Genomic DNA, 20,134 nt, shown 5'->3' with positions numbered 1-20,134 from the left:
TTAGGATGTTTCCCCTGATATTCAAACAAAATCTGGCTTCCTGTAAATTGATCTTGTTGCGTGTCCAGCAGTTGGGGATGATCAAGAAGAGATCAAACCCCTCCTCCAAATGACAGCCTTTCAAATCTTTGAAAAGTGCAATGGTATCTCCCTTCAGTCTTCTTTTCTCAAGGCCTAACATGCCCAGTTCTTTCAGTCTTTCCTCATAGGATCTTGATTTCCAGCCCACTGATCATCCTTTTTGCTTTCCTCTGAACTTGTTCCAATTTGTTAGCATCCTTCTTGAAGTGTGGTGTCCCAAAATGGACACAGCATTCAAGACGAGGCCTAATAATTGCTGAATAGAGGGGAATGAGTTCCTTGTAGGATGTGGAGACTATATTTCTTTGCCTTTTCTGTGGCCACAGCACACTGCTGGCTTATATTAAGCTTGTGATCTACAGTGACTCCAAGATCCTTCTTGTTTATAGTATTGCTAAGCCCAATATCCCCCATCTTGTAACTGTGTGTTTGGTTTATTTTTCTGAGGTGCAGTACTTTGGACTCATCCCTGTTCAATTTCATTCTGTTGTTTTCAGCCCAGTGCACCAGCCTATCCAGATCTTTTTGAATTCTGTTATTGTCTTCCAGGGCATTAGCTATTCCATCCAATATTCTGTCACCCACAAATTTGATCAGCATTCTATGTATCCCCTGATCCAGATCATTAATAAAAACATTGAATTGCCCTGGGGTACCCCACTTTGAGAAGGGGTCCACCCAGTTTGAGAAGGAGACATATCCCTCCAACTACGACTCTGTAGCCAACTCTGTATCTACCTGACCCTTGAGCTATCCAGCCCGCACTTAGTTTCCTTACTAATCAGGATATCATAGGGGCACTTTGTCAAAAGCGTTGCTGAAGTCAAGATATGCGATGTCTACAGCATTCCTTTTGTCTATCTGGGACGTTTCCCAATAAAAAAAAGAGATCAGATTAGTCTGGTGGGATTTGTTCTTGACAAAACTGTGTTGGTTTCTACTTATTACTGCATTGTTTTCTAGCTACTTGCATAGTGACCGTTTTATAATCTTGCCTAGGATTGATGCCAGGCTGACTGTCCTATAGTTCCCAGGTTCCTCTTTTTTGCCCTTTTTGAAGATAGGGAGAACTTTGGCCCTCCTCCAGTCCTCTGGCACCTCCCCCGTTTCCCATGATTTCAAGAAAATAATGGACAGCGGTTCTGAGAGTTCTTTAGACAGTTCCTTCAACACTCTTGGATGCAGTTCCACGGGCCCTGGAGATTTGAACTCGTTCATGGTTGCAAGGTATTCCGTGACTATTTTGTTTGTCATTCTCCTGCTGCAATCCTGTCCCCTACCCCTGTACGTCACAACTGTCTGGGAAAAAGATTGATCTAAAATAGGAATTGAGCACTTATGCCTTTTCTTGTATTCTCTTATAATTTTTCTATCTCCACTGAGTAGCTCAGCCACTGTCTCTTTGTCTTTTGCTATGCACTTACTACATGCTAGCCTCAGCTCCTTCTCAGCTTTTGCCCTCCTAATGCCATCTCTGCATTTCCTTGCTACTTTTCTATACTCTTCCTTGGTGGCCTGGCCTCCTTTCCACTTCTTATACATGTCCTTTTTTTGTTTTCAGGTCCTCTCTGAGCTTTTTGTGAAGCCACACTGACCATTTTTCCTGCCCCCACCTTTTTTCTTGTGGGTATTGTCTGTAGTTTAGCATACATTTTTTTGCTTTCTTTCAGCCATAAAGAACATTGTTCATGTCACCTTGCTTACTGAGGAAGCCTCAAACTTTACAAAGGATTATGTGGCATATATTTTAAAATGTACATTCAGTTCACATACAGCTGATCCACTGAGAAGGAGGATAGCATTAAATAAACATAAGAGAAAGGTACGAGATTGGCCTGGGTAGGAAAGCAATAATTTATTTGAAATCAAGCTGCAGAACAGACCACAGCTCACATTCATGCATGTCTTTTACATGCAAAATATTCATTCCTCAACCTTCAACATCTTCACAGGGCTGGGGATAACACTGGGCTAGGCACTGTAGGCAGTATTGAGAAAGATCCGTGGTCTGACTCAGTATAAATAGGTTTGGAGTTTATGAAACATGCCTGATGCATTTTGACTGTACATCTTCCTTGAAGACAACAGGCATTCACATGCTTATGACAGACTCAAACATACTTTTCATGAAATAAATTACTGTTTTATGGCACCAGCTTAAGACTCTGTCTTTTCCTTTACTCCAGATGCTATTACTGTACTCTGCTTTCTTTTAAATCAACAATAGTGGGAGGAGCCACTGATAAGCATCTAAGGAACAGATTTTCACTCCTGCCTGGAATATTATTTTATTTTAACCACACCATCTCTCCCCTCTCCCATACAATTTCTGTGAAACTATGATTAAGGAGAATAGAGAAGAACGTCAAGGTAAATAACAGAAATGTCATCAAAGCTTTGGCTGCCTTTTTGATCAAACATCATGTTTAGCCTGCACAGAGGGAAACATGCATTATCATTGCTCACTCAGTTAGGCTGATTGCGCTAGGAGAAGATACCCAGCCTGTAAAGCTTCAGGGCTGATATAGGAGTTGAATAGTTCTATATAATCTGACTTTAGATGCTCTTTTTAAAGTGCAATTTACTGCTTCAGTTTTTATGTAGACTATATTACAATGTTGCCAACTGTCACAAGGTATGTAGAATCATTCAAATCGTCATAAATCCAACAAAAAAATTAATATCCCCCCTTACTGTGAGAGAGAACAGAAGGTGAGCTGCACAACAAAAAATTAATCACAGCAATTATTTATATTCCCACTCAATTTTTTAGTTTTCACTAATGCATCACAATTAATTATCTATTTATAAATTAATTTTTAAAACTGTTCTCAAAATGTGCAAAAATAATATGAATATATATATCACTTGCCTCCTTCGTTTGGAAGCTATCAATTAAAATGTCTAATTTGCTTCCTATCATGAATAAATCTTTGTATTACACAACATTCAAAATAGTTTGGTGCTGAAACTATATAGCTCTAAGTGGATAAGCCTTAGAATCTATGAAATGCTAATGAGAGTTTCTGAAATCTGAAGGGCTGGATTTGGACATAAATCATAGTTTCACAATAGAGTTGACTGCTTGTTCAGTTTATGACCCTCCATAAACCTTGTCAATACAGCTGTTTTTTTAAAAGGCACTACTTCTACAAAACTATCACAGATTAAATTTGTGTTTATGATATAATCTCCCCCTTATGCAAACAAAATAAATAAATCATACCAAAATGCATGAATCATTCAATGACTATCCTAAAAAATGATAATAAGCACACGCCCACCCCCTCCAGTCTTATCACTTAATGGGTAATTCATTGACCATTTACATTAGTGTAGACCAACTGATCTCAATCAGCACATCAAAATCGTGATATTATGTGCACAATTTCCTTTAAAGATTTTAAGAACTACACAAGTTAAATGAGTTACCAGGTGATCAGATCTGTATATATCTATATTGGTATATTGCAAATTTTGTACATATGTAGATTGTCTGCATTTGATCCAACATGTTGACCGTGAGAAACTGTGCTTTGCTAATGAAGAGTTACATATACTGAACACAAAATTCAGCTGTATACCTAGATAAAATATATACATACAGATGCAATGTGAATAATGGAAAACAAATGCTTATTAAAGTCAGGATCCAGTGTGTCATTTTACCTTATCATTTGAATTTAAAACAAAAACAATGGTGTATTATTTCCAATCTCAACAATGTTTCTTGAATGCCCTGCTCTCATAAATTACAACATACTGTAATTTTGGGTTTGTAAAGTGTATGTAGGTCTTACTCATTGAAAACAAATTAAACTGCATTTTTACATGAAAAATCCAATCGAGCTCTGGTTACATAGAGCTACTCATCAGTGGCAACACCAGAATGTAGAGGGAAAGAAATCAGCAGGTGAACAAAGTGAACAAGTATCCATCTGAAAGTAACATATGGTAAATAGACAACATCTGTATTTGTCTGTGCATCTGCAGATACATCCAAAGGAGATGTGGTTTGTTCGTACTAATTTAAATTAAGTTGGATGCAATCTGGATGTAACTCCAAGTGAAACAGAGTATAACAACTGCTCTATCCTTTCTCTGGCTATCAACTGACAGTTGAGGCACTCATGACAATATATAAAGTGATAATGTTGCTTTACATGTTAAGTAAGAGCAGACACTAAACTTGATCTTGAGTTATGAATTATGAGAATTCAGTTAAATGAAGCGGGCATGGAAAACATGGGTGAACTATGCAATTCTAATATGCCCATTTGTATGCATGGCTACATGTGCAGGTGAAGTCAGTGCTTATTATACCTTCTAAAAAGTCTGTGTATGTTAGTGTATGTATACCTTACACACACACACACACACACACACACACACACACACACACACACACACACGAGATATATTTACTTAAATCAACACAGATAAGTAGTAATTTTGGGTCCTTGGGTTTCCTTGCCCTGTTACTTAAGTTTGGATCACACAGAATCATTGAATAATTTAGTTGGAAGAGGCCTATAAGGCCATTGAGTCAAGCCTCCTGTTCCATGCAAGAATCCAAATCAGAGCAGATCTGACAAATGGAAATGGCACAACCCTGGCATAAATGGGTAGAAGAGGGAGCAAAGGGAAGGAACATGTGTCTGAGCCCATGACAGCCATATTACTTCCATGCTGAGCCCCTCTATTTTTTGCCTCCTTCTACCCAGAGACGAGTGGTTGCAAGCAGTATATGCACTCAGAATGGGTTCTCATCCTTCTGGCAGCAAATGTTTGTGTCCTCTAAATTTTTCGGCACCCTGGGTCAAAGCCCTGGTTGCCCTACCCTAGTTACAGCTCTGATTCTCAAAGCAGTCTACACAGGATTGGGGGGGGGGGTGTTTCCACTTTGTAATTAGATATGCTACAAACCAGGAAATCTCCACCCATTTCCATCACATGTAGCTTGTAGAACAGTTAGAAGAAATTATATATCCCCATAAACTGTGCCTCCATTGAATGAGGCCTTGATATATGGAAAAGGTACTGCATGGAGCTGGGACACCAGATTTCAATCATCAGAAGTAAACACCCATGCAAACGTATTACAATCTTTCTGCATGCTTGTTCTGGGACTTGGTTCTAGTAATGAAATCTCAAATTAAGTCCCATTAAGGTCAGTATAAGCACACATTCTTCTTCACCAACAGAATTTGGGTCCCTCATTTTCAGTTATTTTAATCCTCAATTTTTAGCCTACTATAAAAATACTCCCAAAAAGATTACAATAAGAGTGTGTGATGTGAGAGGTAGGGATGTGTGTGTGTATGAATTAACATCTCTATCCTGGTGGCCTTCCGTATTTTTTACATGCTAGCTGGGATGGATGAGAATTGTAATCCAAAATGTATAGAGAGTGTCAGTTTGGTGAAAGTTCATGGCAAATATTTTGATTCAGAAAAGTCTTTCACACTAGCCCTGTTCAGGCATTAGCCTGCATACAGAGTAAGGACAAGAAGGGAAAGCAGAAGTCCTGCCTACCTCTCTCTTCCATTCCAATAAACCTTTGGTGCGTGGAGGGTGCCAATCTGAAGCACAGAGCCTCTGCGATCCATGTGTGTCAGAACACAGGGGCCAGCACCCTACTGAGCCTCACTGAGCAGTAAACCCCAACATTGTAGTAAAGAAGGGCTGTGTCATTTGCATAAGCACTGCCATTGCGCAAATTATGATCTCCATAAAGGAAGCCTGCCCTCTGCGTCAGCATCACTGGAGCAGTGCTTGCACAAGTGGCATGTACTCCCATTACTGTGCTGGCAGGACTTTTCACTCAGTGGCAACTTGGTAGGATACTGACCAGGGGGTTTAACGTGAAGTGTTCAAAAAAAAAAAATCCAAAGTGATAAGCATGTTAGACTGTTGGCATATCCACTACAGCCAATTTTCTCCTCCTCCTTGATTTCTATAAACACTTGTCTACTAAGGCTACATCTTCATGCAGCTGAAGAAGTGATGGAGTTCACAGAGGTTCATCCCAAAAACACTGGTTGTTTTTTAAAGTGCCACAAAAGTTTGTTGTTTTCTAAAAAGCAAATAGAGAATTTCACAAGAAAGCCATGCAATGCAGCATGACTTTTCTCAAATATCCTGACTTATATCTTATTTTCCTGACTTATATAACAGAAAAATAAATTGAAGTTCATGATACATCAAAGTAAGACACATCATAAACAGATACAGGCATCACTCTTCTGAACCTTGCCATAGATATTGACAGTTGAGGATTAAGAAACACAGCAAAAATATAACAGAGATTATATGAATTAAATAAAAGCAAGCAAATTCTGTCTCACACTATTTCATTTCAAATGTTACCAGCAGAATATATGGTTACAAGAGATGGGGACGAACCGCCAAAATGGTGGTTTATCCTGGTTCATAGCCCGTCGAAGTTGATGAACCACGAACCTCCTCCCCATGAACCAACAAACTACAAATCGATTTGTCAGGATTTGTTTGTTTTTAAAGCTGACACCCACACCCCCACAGCCTGCCCCCCGCCCCCTTCCCACTACCCCTGTTGCCTCTATACCTTGGCTGCTACAGTCCGTGCCACTGCTGCCATTCATAGCAGCCTCCACAGCCACCATCCACCACCACTTGCTGCAATGGCCTTTGTCGCTATGGCCTGCCTTAAGGGCATCTGGGCTGCTCTTTGCAAAGATGGCAGCTGCAGCTTCCCTGCCCTAAGAGAAGTCGCAGCCACCATCTTTGCAAAGGGCAGCCAGTGTCCTGTACAGCAGGCTATGGCTGCAGAGGCCACTGCAGTGGGCGGCAATGGATGGCAACGGCGCCAGATGATGGCAGCAACTAAGGTAGCTCCCTACCTAAGGTAGTGGGGGACAGGCTCTAGGGCTGCCTGGCTGCCTATGGGCCCACTGATCAGCGGATCCATAGGCAGAGTGGAAAAGCCATAGGCAGAGAGGGAAGGCTAGCCTATGGGGGACGAATAAAAATGGGGCAATAGTCATCCCTTCTTATTTGTCAGGGTCTCTGAAACTCAGGGATTAATATTTAATGAATCAGCGATTTTTAACAAATATTGCAATTTTTTAATTCATTCCCATGTCTAATGGTTACCACAGTGGTTCCTGCTCTATTTTCTGTACTAACAACACTGTTTAGATCTTTGTCTTGAAAATCATTACTGACATTTAATTTAAATGAGATAGCCAGAGAACTGCCTGAGTCCTCTAATTTTAAAAATTCTGCAAAAAGAATCTGCTCTGGTTCTTTTGGAGCAGAGAGAGAAAGAGAGAGAGAGAGAGAGAGAGAGAGAGAGAGAGAGAGAGAGAGAGAGAGAAAGTAATCAAATCCTTCTGACTCATGTAAACTATTATTACAAAGAAATATTTTAAACATGTTAAAAAAATGAGGGAGTAGTAATGGTAACATACAGTACCATGAGCAGCTTTGGCCTCCCAGTCACTGGCATACAGTTAACAGATCAGTCCTGGCCTTCAGCATACAGGAAGGAAAAAAAAGTAGAGAGAAGGAAAAACAGCAGCTCTGGAGTGGGTTATAACAAGCAGGGAGAGCGAGGAGGAGAGAAGACCTGCCAGTTTGTATACAAGAAGGCAATTGAACTCTTTTCTGGCACATTCCTTCTCTCTATCTCCCAACCTCGCTGCGTGTGTCTTGTCATATTTTCTTCACTTGTTAATTGTCTGGACTGAGAGATTTTAAACAGTCACAGCCAAGAGAAAAGCAAAACCCTTCTAAGTGACTATCACAGCTAGTCAGCTTCACACACCACTGGATAACATTTTCCAAGGGAAGTGTTCCTCTGATAGTTCCCAAGTATCTAAGTCACACTCCTTGCCTCTCCCCACCCAGCGCTCTCTCTCTCTCTCTCTCTCTCATTCACTCACTCTTCTCTCACACACACTCCCCATGAGACTACAATGCAATAAAACATTCATGCGACTTGGAATTTTAACACAATGCAATTTCCCTAGTTTAACCTGAAAGGAATGCACTAGTCACAACAGACTACATCATCCTGCCATTAAGCCTTGCCAAACAACCGCTTTTTTGGCCAGGCTGGCCCAGCTCTGACGGGAAAGGAGTACACAGACCCACACACAGAGCACGGAGGGGCTACCTCCGTTTTGGCCAGCAACAGCCTGCTCTCGACCATGGCTCCTGTCCAACCTCCACACTGCAAGGCAGACTGGTGTCACCTCCTGGACTTCGACAGAGCTGCTGCTCTCCCCCGACAGCACCAGCTTGCTTGAGGGCTGCCCTTCTCTTGAGGACACTTCAGTCAGATGCCTGAAGGCTCTGCTTTTACTACAAGTTACTACTGTTATTAAATGTTATGGCCACAACCGAACAAATTGTAAAGCACACTTATGTCGTGTTGATTTCTGTGGCATTTAAACACACTTAATTGTGCCATTTAGCCATGCATTTGATCCCAAAATTCTTTTCCATTCCTTTACTCCCAGTCTCCGTTAATTCCTACTTCCATCCCCACCCCACATTTTAATGAACTTTTGTGGGAAATGAGCAAGACAGTGCTGATGAAACTACAAAGCTGACATTGTATTTTGGCAAGAATTTCTTTTGCTGCTGTTATTTCTGTAATTAATATGTATTTTTTAAAATGAAACAGGGATGTTTTCTTCATAAATGCTGTGAAAAAATGATGGGAAAGTGAAGGTCTCTTTAACCTTTTTGGGCAGAATGTCAGTATTATTCTATTACAAAAAGGAAACATAGTAGCACCAGGAAATAAGCTATCCTGTACCTATTCTCTTATTTGGTTAAACTGCACAAATGAGTGTTTCTTTTTGTTTTAACCTCAGAAAATATCCTCTATTTTTAAATCGTACTGGCAATTTGGGGGGAGTATAAGAGTGCTCACTTATTTGATTCAAACTTCTTTGTTAAAATTTAATCATTCTATAATAGGAATGAAAATCCTCTCTTGATTAAATCTTGCAGATAAAGGCAAAAATTGCAAAAATATTCCTCTCACTGTATTAGAAGATTTATGTTTGTGCGCGTCTGTGTGTGTGTACAAACTCACACACGTATACATATATGTGAACCACTTTGGTGGTTCGTGACAGTTCGTCCTTTGAACAGACAGATGTTCGGTGGTTCCCAGCCCTAACAGTGGGTGCCCACTCAGAGCAGTGGCCCAGCTTCCCTGTCCTGCCTCCTCTGCTAAGTGAGTGCCCACTGGAGGAGGCAGGGCTGGGAAGGATGAACCAGCAATTTGTGATCATTTCTAATGTATATGGCTCGTAAAACTACAGAAATATTATAATGATAGGAGGTGTGAAATCACATAAGTAGCTATGTTCCAGTGAGCAAACTAAGTCATGAGTTGCAAAACTGGTTAATTCATATTAGAATTTCCAAACAGGGTGGGAGGAGTGCCAGCCTGGGGTCACATAGGACCCCAAAGATGAGATCGCTAGATCTCAAAAACAAAAATGTGTTGTTGTTTTTAAAGGGGTTGAGGTGAGCTGCTGCTCCTGGAAGACTCCAAGAGAAGCCATTTATCTTGCTGAAGCATTTAATACTTCAAACCTACAACTGGACTTCCAGCCACTTCTAGTTAGTTAGTCTGCTTGCTTGCTTTCATCTGTGGCATTTTCAGTTGCCCTTAGTAGACCCACCAAAGTTGTTCACCCTGGCCTAAAATACAATATAAAACAACTGGTATTAAAGTTTTAGGACGTATTTCCTGTGCTAGACTGTACAGTGATCATCACTATCGTGCCATGCAACCCATGTTACATAGAACATGAAAGAATGAGTTAAGCTAGAGCACACCAGGTTTAACCAAGGCCACATTTAGAGAAAGAAAAAAATAACCTCCTTCCAGGCCTCTAAAACCCAAGGTTGATGATTAAGATCACACTCAAAGAAGCAATTTATATCCTACTGTGAAAGGGTATGGCTCTTCTGACGGGATGAAGATGACAAACAACACCCGAGTGTGATCTATAACTCAGAAGAAAATGCACAGTCAATGTTCAAACAATGAAGACAACATTTATTACAAACTATTTACAATGTTTATCCACCACCAAATCCGCCACACAGATACATTATCAGAGAAATCAGATGTAATCCAACATGTAACACAGTCATAGTTTGTATAGCTTCAGCCTCCCTTCTCTCATGTCCCATGCCACAGAACTGCCTTTCCCAGCACACACAACAAAGCTGGTTTGAGATAGTCCTCCTAGTTGACCTGTGTCCTTGTTTCAGCAAGTGAAATTGCAGCTGGGTTCTTTCAGAGAGTCTGGAACAGCCATTCTCAAACTTTTTTGGCCACAGCCACAAATACAATATGAAAGAAATATAGGCTGAATTAGGACTGTGTAAATCCTACATAATAAACCTTATAAGGTGGTATGTGAAGAACTGTTTCCAGTCTGTGGCTCCCTTTAAATGTGCCAGGACACACACACACACACACACACACCCAGGGACAATATGGCTTCTGTTGAGAATGGCAGGGACTCTGGAGTATAATCTGGAGAATTGCATTTTGAAGCCACAACATTGGTATCCACTTCAGAACCTGGCTCATTATCTCCTCACCAGCCCAGTCCTCTATATCACTCTCCTCCTCCCTTTTCCCGCTGACTGCCTCTGTCTCTTCCTCTAGCTTCCTTTATTTCCAGCTTGGTGGGAACTTTTCTTGGCAAGTTACTTCCCACTTTTCTCCTCTTCCTACCCTTCCACATCTTTTCCACTTCCTGGAAAAATTTATTTGAATACTGCAATTTGGCTACACATGATGCTCCCTCTATTATTTTCACATTAAAGTTAGTCTTCATCAAATACAGTTGCTCCCAGTTTATTTTTTGTTCTCTTCCAAATTCTGGCTTTGATCTTTAAATGCCTTCACAAAGTACAAGAATACCTGAAGAATCCTTTGTGTACATATGTACATATATATGTACATATTGTGATGATTTGTGAGCCTTTTTTACGCAGTACCTGAAAAAGAGGCTCTTTCTATATTTTGGTCTCTAAATCAGGTACTGCGTAATTTCTCTCTCACACATATAGGCAAGCATATACTGCAACAGCTTCCTTGAGTGTCCCAGCATCTGAGATCTGGGCTGTGTCTATATAGGAAAGGGCTAGAGGAGGAGGATACATGGCATTATCTTTGACACCAAGCAAATAGGATCTTATTTTCCCAGGTTTATTTTTCCATATAATATCGATCATTATTTTCTGTTAATTATCTAGACATTGTATTTTACTGTTCTTGTTTTCCTGATATTGCTTTATTGTTTAAAAAATTACTATAGTACTCACTGAGAACCTCTTGAAGAAGGAAATGTAAATCCTATTCTATACATTTACCGAAAATATTTTTGCAAGAAAACTAGTGAGCCATGTGGAGACATTTTGGAGACAAACCAAAAAACACACACAACAAAAACGGAAACTCAAAAGTTCTGTTTTACCTGTCGTAAGTACAATGAAAATTTCTGAAAGAAGGGATTTGCAGAGTTACATTAATAGCCACTCTCACTGATTGACTTTGATTATTTCAACCTGAACTAGCTTTTCATGATGAATTGATTTTGCCATATCAAGTATCTGCTAGACGTATCTCCCCTTGACCTCTTGGACATGATGAAATAATATGAGAGATGCCAAGAAACCACTAAGTGTTGAGGACAAGATTTAACGCAGTGACAGACCTTTTGAAAGCTTAGTTATTTCCAAGATATTTTACTTTTCTGAAGATTACTGAAATGTGAAACTTATGGCTAATTTAATCACTCAATAGGACACAAACATATCACCTCCTAAGCATCTCTATTTAGCTATTTTTATGTGAGTTTATCATATGTATGGGTTCTTACTTTGTCTTGATAGCCCTGAACACTTATTTCTATGAGCTAATTATCTTTTAGAATCATAGAATCATGAAGCTGGAAGGGACCTATAAGGCCATCGAATCCAATCCCCTGTTCAATGCAGGAATACAAATCAAAGGACATCTGCCAGGTGGTTGTCTAAATTTCTCTTGAATGCCTCCAGGGTCAAAGCACTCACCACCCCTCAAGGTAATTGATTCCATAGCCGTACTGCTCTAACAGTGAGGAAGTTTTTCCTAATATTCAATCAAAATCTGGCTTCCTGTAACTTGAGCCCATTGTTGCATGATCGAGAAGAGATCCTGCCGCCCCTCTGAATGATAGCCTTTCAAGTATTTGAAAAGTGCTCTCATATCTTCCCTCTGTCTTATTTTCTCAAAGCTAAACATGCCCAGTTCTTTCAGTCTTTCCTCATAGGGCCTGGTTTCCAGTCCCTTGATCATCCTTCTTGCCCTCCTCTGAACTTGCTCCAATTTGTTGGCATCCTTCTTGAAGTGTGGTGTCCACAATTGAACACAGTACTCAAGATGAGGCCTAACCAAATAGAGGGGAACAGGTAATGTGTGGGATTTGGAGACTATACTTTTGTTAATGCAGTTTAAAATAGCATTTGCCTTTTCTGTAGCCACATTACACTGTTGGCTCATATTCAGCTTGTGATCTACAATGACACCAAGATCCTTCTTGCTTGTAGTATTGACCCCCACCCCCTATCTTGTAATTGTATGTTTGGTTTATTTTTCCTAAGTGCAGTACTTCACACTCATCCCTGTTCAATTTCATTCTTTTGTTTTCAGCCCAGTGCTCAAGTCTATCCAGATCATTTTGAATTTTGCTACTATCTTCCAGGGTGCTATAGCTAGTCCACTCAGATCACCACAAGTGAAGTCGCTCCTTCTGCCATTATTCTTGTTAGAGTTTTGCTTTGATCTGTCTATGGATGCCTTTTCCCTTTATTTTCTTACCTTGAATGCAGCTTTCTCTTTTTGCCCCCTTGGTTTCCCCCTTTCTTTTGCCCCCTCCTCCAGGAGACTTTTACCTCATACCTCTCCCCCATGAAACTCCTATTTGCTTACTCTTGTCGCAAGCTCCCTGGGTCTTCTTCAGCTGTGCTCTGTCAGGAGTCAGCAATTAAAAGGCTCTCCCAGAACTCACAGCTGCTACCTATAGCTTTTTGCAGCAACCAGGACACAACTCTTCCTGTAAGCTCTCTTATTACACTTCTATTAAAAATTAATATGGGAAGTGATCCCCTTTTCTTAATATCAAACTATACTAATGAGACCAAAGATCCCCTTTTCAATATTTTTTCCTGTTTGACAACCAAGGCACAGTGTTAGAGGTTTTAATTTAAATCTACCCTCCATTCATCCTGCTCTTGTAGATTACGTAAAATTCAATAAATGCATGGATCTTATCAAGATAAAGTTACCTACACAATTCACATTAAAATTGATCACACAGAGTTGTAGATACTTTGCACCCCTTCAATTTCAACCAGTATTATGTGATACTAATTTTAGATGGGCTGAGACTATTCAGTAGAAGCAGAAGCCTTTTTTCCCCATCAAAACAGACCAAGCCACTTCACAAAGAACAAATAGTAGTTCTTGGGTGGGAGATGGAGCAGAATATATAATTAATATCAGATCTGATGGTTGTTGTGGGTTTTTTGGGCTCTTTGGCTGTGTTCTGAAGGTTGTTCTTCCTAACGTTTCACCAGTCTCTGTGGCCGGCATCTTCAGAGGACAGCACTCTGTGCTCTGGTGCAGTTTGTTTGGGAGTTGAGTATTTATGGCTGTGAGATGGCTTTTGTCCTTTTCAGGAGATGGGTGATTAGTGTGTCTTGTTGTGGGTGTATTATTGTGATAAAGAGGAGAGGTTATCTGTCACTATAATTGATGGGTGTCATTAGCTGGTCTTTTGTGTGTAGTGATCCCCGGTCCTTGTGGCTGGGTAGAGTTTGTTGACCTTTTGCATGCTGTATTTTTCAGAGCTGGGAGCCAACTTTTGTTGAGTTTCGAAGTGTCCTCTTTTTTGTTGAAGTTCTGCTGGTGTTTGTGGATTTCAATGGCTTCCCTGTGCAGTCTAACGTAATGATTGCTGGTGTTGTCCAGTATTTCAGTATTATGAAATAGAATTTCATGTCCAGCTTCTTTTAGGGCATGTTCAGCTAGTGCCAATTTTTCTGGTTGTTTTAGTCTGCAGTGTCTCTCATGTTCTTTGATTCTGGTGTGGATGCTTCATTTTGTGGTTCCAATATATACCTGGCCAGAACTGCAAGGTATCCGGCATACTCCTGCAGTGGTGAGGGAGAACAACCTTCAGAACATGGCTAAAGAGCCCCAAAACAACCATTAGATCCCAGTCATGAAAGCCTTCGCGAATATAATATCAGATCTCATTTCCATCCTCTGCCCCTGCTCAGTCATGAACTGAAATATAATGTGGACCTAAATTTAATAATGAATTCAACCTCATGAATCAATGAGATGTACACATACAGTATGTTGACTTCAATAGATCTATTCTAGGCCAGATTAGTAATTAGATTCAGGCCATGACATTTTATTTTCTGTATGGTAAAAAGATCTTGCGATTTCAACAGGCTAACACAAACAAAAAGAGCAGAAGTGAGAGATTCTGGATCAACTGATTGAACAATACATTGTATTGTATTGTATTATTCTGTACCTGGCAGCTATACTGAACTATTTTCAGTATAAGACTATGTGGGGTTAGGGATATAGTTCACATCTGGCTGATATTCTGTCTGTCCCTCCCAAGCAATGTGGATCATTTCCAAACAAAAGAACCATATTGGATCCTTTAGTATTCTGATTTTGGAGCCAGTTCAGGCCTAAGTGTCAATGAAGACAGCTGCAAAGCCTTGAAGAGAGATATGTGAGGGAAACTGATTTATGTTTTCTTGGTTTTCCTCTCTGGGTACTCCTACTCCTGGACAGCCATCTCACATCACTGTTAATCAGAGAGATCTAAAACCAAAAGAAAATGGTCTCACAGATGGGCTTCCTGAGTCTACCTATGTAGGTCCCTGGGTGAAATGAATCTTCAGACCTAATAGACCATTAACAGAACTAGAAAATTCCTGTATAGATAGGAATAATAAAAGGGAAAAAAGGAGTTATTTCATTAATTTATAAAAGCATTCTGGACAAAGAATATGGTAGCAGCACAGGGCCAAAGTTTACTTGGGAAACAAATTTAAACATCAACATACCAGAAAATATTTGGGGAAAAATATGGGATACTCAACCATATAAATTGGTATCAGCAAAATCTAAAGAAATTATTTTAAAAGTAGTTCATAGGTGGTGTTTACATCCTACCAAACTACATAAAATTAATTGAGAGATACTAGAATTGTGTTGGAGAAAGTGTGTCCATAAAGGAACATCAGAACACCTGTGGTTAAATTGCCTGAAAGTAGAAGTATTCTGATATGAGGCAATTAACTGGCTAGAAAAAAATTACAGATCAAAAAATAGTTTCAAATGAAACTTTATTATTATTCTCTCTATTCACTAGAGGAAATGAAAATTCATCAAATAAAGAACTGGTGGCAACTCTTATAGGGGCAGCACAGAATAAAATTGTCCGATGCTGGAAAGATGCTCTGGACTTTTCTTTGCCAAAATATATGAATAAAATATGGGCAGTGGCAGTGATGGAGAAACTGACTAATTGAATCAGATTATACAGAGGGGAGATTTTAAAAGATAACTTTATGGAGATATGGCACCTCTGTCAAAATCCGACATGGGGTCAAAAAAATAAAGTAAACCAAGTGGATAACAGGTTGGACCGCTGGTTATTCTAAACAGCAGTAGCTATACATAAAAATACAATAATTTATATTTTTTATTTTTTTATTTTTTTATTTATATCCCGCCTATCTAGTCAATTAAGACCACTCTAGGCGGCTTAGAGCAGAATATAACAATATACATAGTTAAAAACAATTCTATGTAAAAAAGTGAAATTTTTAGACAAGGTGGGAGAAGCACTAGGAAAAGGGAAAAGAGGGAAGATCGGAAGTTAATGATTGGCTGAGGGGAAGGCCTGCCAAAACATCAATGTCTTTAGTTGGTTTTTAAAAATACCCAGCGAGGGAGCCGCGCGAATATCAGGGGGTAAGTTATTCCAGAGGCGAGGAGCCACCGCCAAGAAGGCCCGATTTCTTGTCTTTTCTTTCCGGGCCTCTCTCGGCGTTAGGCTCCTCAGCCTCACCCCCTGGCTAGCGCGAGTGACAAGGAAGAGACTATGTGAAAAGATAAAGAGATAATGCGAACAGTGTGTATATATGAAGATTTAAGAGTTTATGAATAAGAAATTTATCATTATTATAATACAATAGGTATTGTTCTGTTATGCAGTTTTGAATGGATTTATAAAATAAATTAATTTTTTAAAGGAAGAAATGACTCTTCCCCTCAGTGTGTGTCTGTGTGCACACACATGTGCGTAGGCAAACACATCTGGCTAAATAAATTAGAAACAAAAACTTTAAGCACATGGCCGCATTTGATTAATAATGGAGGCATTTCAGTTGCCTATTAAGTGTTCAAAATGATATAAAAGGAGATAGCATTTACTGATAGCATCCTCCCTCCTTTACCCCTTACAACCAGCAGGTCTCTACTGATTGTGGGTTAGCTTCCCTTCTTTATTTCTTCTTACCTACATTCTTAAACCCCTATCTTTTGCATAGCATACACTGTAGCTTCTTCTTGTTTCTGAGCATTATAATAGGACTCCCACCCAAGTCTTCCAGTGGGCTTTTCCTCTGTAGTCGCTGAGGACACTGGAGCTTGACAAGAAGATGTCCAGTCGGACCATTATCAAATAATTATCACCTGCTCTTTTCATATCTTGGCCAACTATCATCACTTCTGCTTCTCTTCCAGTCAACCTGGATAATTTACCTTCAATTTAGCCTAAGTTCATCTGTGAAGGCCTTCACCATCCACAGATGAACAAATCAAATATCAAATGAACTTGCAGTAGCTTAAGACACATTAAGACAAAAACGTATATACAGTATATATGCAAACATGGTATCTCATGCTTATTTAATGTTTAGCTCTTTTTAGCATATATGCAGGTGCCATGCTTTCAAAACTCTTAGAACAGAACAACCTGTGTTCAATGAGTTTTAATTATTTTGTTCTCAATTAGTTCACTTAGCACACTTAAGAAATGAAGTTTTGTAATCCGCTCACCTCAACTAGACCACAGAAATCTACAGATTTCCTTGTAGCAATTATTTACCAAAGCTTTCCTTGTGTGAAAGGATTTTCCTCCCATATGTTTTCACATGCAAATCTTAATCATCCATTGTGACTGCCTGTGGTTGAGTATATTTTAGGCTAGGAAACACTCTCCTTTATTACGAGAACTGTGCTATAAGGAATAGGGAACTAGCACCCACTGATTATTTCCCTTACATACAATGTTGTTTATTTCTTTGCAATATAAATTTATTTTTCTCCTTCAAAATAATTTATACAAAACTGATAACATGCACATAAACAGCAAAAGGTTATTCAAAAGACATGCTTCAGGGAAGAGATTTCCTCCATAATTTGGACTTCTATTTGATTAAGTACTTTGTTCTCCTTTAGTTTTTTTGCAAGGAGTGGCACCATTATAAAGAGCAGTAGGGATCATAAGGGAAGGCAAACCCCTAGGAAAGGTGAAAACCAACAAAATAGTCTGTTTTTTGAGTATTACTAATATTTGCAAATGTTGCTAACATGCCTTTAACTGCATGTACAAAACAATGTGGGCTAGAAACCTGGTTTTTTTAGAATAAAGAAGAAGGCTGAGGGCTAAACAAAGTGTTTGGTGGTAAATATTTTCATTAATACAGGACACTTTGCTCCACTGAAAGCAAGGTTTCAGAATGATTTTCAGACTCTTACACCTGTTATTCTTTTTTGCCTGCAACCCCTTTACTTTGAAATTGACACTGAAGTACAATCTGAGAAATGAAAGGGAAGGTGTTAGAAAAATGGCATGATGGAATAATGCACAAATGGTTCCTCTCCATCTCTCTGAACCAGAGAACCAGAGAAATGGCAACATAGGCTGAGAATGGTTTGCTGCCAGCAATTACTTCAACCTTCAATTCTTGTACTAGGACCTCCAAAATTCCATATACAAAGAGACAGGGAATCCTATCTAGTTGTTTAGCCATCAAAACAGCACTAGACTGGTCTATAGGAATAATCCAAAGACCATCCAATCATTAAGCTAATCACAGAGGCTGAGTATAAATGGAAGAATTATTTATACACATTGTTATTGTCTGAGGGATATGCAAAGGCTATAAGTCAACATGATCCTTTCCATATCTGCATTTCCAAAGGCAACGGCTACAGGTCAGAATGTACCTCTCTATAAGACAGATATTAGGACAGATTGTTATGTACCATACCCTCTCATCATGATGATAAACCAGGAAAATCAAAAGTGCCCACTAACACAATCAAGCTGAACCGGTTTCAAATTTGAAGAAGAAACTGATTACACTTGTTTTTCTATACAGTTGCACCTTTGGTGCACCTTGAATAGGTAGTGTCTAACAAAACAAAAGGGTAAAACTATCCACAGCAGCAACAACAAGGAGTTTAGATTGTAAGGAGTTTATACTGGACAGGCACAGTATGAGAGGACGTGTTGTCACAGTACAAAATTCTAACTGAGCAGACAGACCATTTTGCAAGATACTGTGCCAAGAACCTACAAATAAAAATGTTAGCCTTCTATTAAAAGCTTTAAATGAAACGTAATGTTCATTTCATGTGCATAATCCTTAGCCTTCTATTAAAAGCTTTAAATGAAATGTAATGTTCATTTCATGTGCATAATCCTCATTAGAGGAATACATATATATTGGTAATGTAATTTAGTCAATTAGGGTAACGAATCACGATCTGTCAGAATCCACCATGAGTGAGATAACAAATTAAACTGCTGTGAAAATATTTGAATCTGAAGGAGCAAAGTGAAGACATTTGTAGTTACTGTATCTTTAAAAAGAGAAAAAAGAAAACTCTTGTCACAACAGTGTGCAAAGTCTGTGACTAAACAGCACATTTCATTACAAGACGCAAGTCCAAAGTATTCTTGGACCTTGTACATACAAGGATTATTAGCCTCACATTAAGAGCTAGCCGCTTTGAAATTCAACCCTCAGATGTCTCCCACTGCTCACGTCTTTGCTGACTTACACATGCATTCATTCTGCTCTTGAATCCCTTTCCCTCTTCTCCCCCTAGCCAGAGTACAGAAATGGCTTTGGCAAATTGCAAAAGAAAGAGAAAAGACAAAGCACAGCTGCACATGAGCACAGAGTAACTCCCTCATTTCTTCTACGTCCAACCAAACAAAATTACGCTAAGGCATATGCTCTGGTCATGTACGATAGGCTTCATGTAACAGGGGCTGTGTTCCTTGGCTCAGTCCTGCACAGGGGGAGAACAGAACCTCCTTCAGGAGCAAAAGGAAGGAAACAGAGGCGAAAGCTGGGGTAAGCATGCTGAAATCCTGTGTGTGGCCAAAGCAGCAGGAAAGAAACTAGAGAAAGGCACAGAAAGAATGAGCCCAACTCCACAACACTGGAACAGGCAGCTGGCCTAAGATGCTAATTCAGCGGTTTAACAAATCAATGCCACTTGAAAAGTACAATGCGAGCCCTCACTGGGTAGATGTCAGGGGACTGAGAAAATGCATTCTCAAGTATTTCACATTAAGAGGGAATAATGTGTTAATTTATTACTCTTCACCCTATACACTTGGATTATCCATCTGTGTCAGCTATTTGACTTCTTAAATTTATCAAAAGCACTTGCAACTGGAGACATCTTCTGCTTAAGCACTGGGAAGTGAAGCTGTGGTGTGTGTGTGTCCTGTTCAGCGGGGAGGGATAGTTAGAGAATTCGAAAAAGAAGAAGAGCCGAAGGAAGGTCTGTTCCTTGGCAGTGGCTGATTGCATTAGGTACCATCAGTCAAAAGTGGCATTGTACGCAGAGGAAAATCTTGCATCAGCAATCAAATGTACCATCTACAACTAAGGAAATGTTATGAAATCTTCTAACAAAACTCAA

At 39.5% G+C, this 20,134-nt stretch overlaps 1 protein-coding gene across 11 annotated transcripts in view; it reads right to left on the bottom strand.

Moving 5' to 3' along the window:
• The window catches only part of BNC2 (basonuclin zinc finger protein 2), a 651,492-nt gene that overhangs the window by 371,584 nt on the left and 259,774 nt on the right, over positions 1–20,134 (bottom strand). Inside the window, exon 4 of one of the 11 annotated variants that reach the window (XR_012084289.2) lies at positions 510–14,301. The exons of the other annotated variants lie outside the window; for them this stretch is intronic. The gene's annotated coding sequence lies outside the window, so the exon portion shown is untranslated. Of the gene's footprint in view, positions 1–509; positions 14,302–20,134 lie in introns of those variants that run through there. 11 annotated transcript variants of the gene reach the window in all.

The sequence above is a fragment of the Pogona vitticeps genome, chromosome 2 (genome assembly GCF_051106095.1).
Source record: "Pogona vitticeps strain Pit_001003342236 chromosome 2, PviZW2.1, whole genome shotgun sequence".
Lineage (NCBI taxonomy): Eukaryota > Metazoa > Chordata > Lepidosauria > Squamata > Agamidae > Pogona > Pogona vitticeps.
This window is presented reverse-complemented; position numbering and strand designations above follow the sequence as displayed.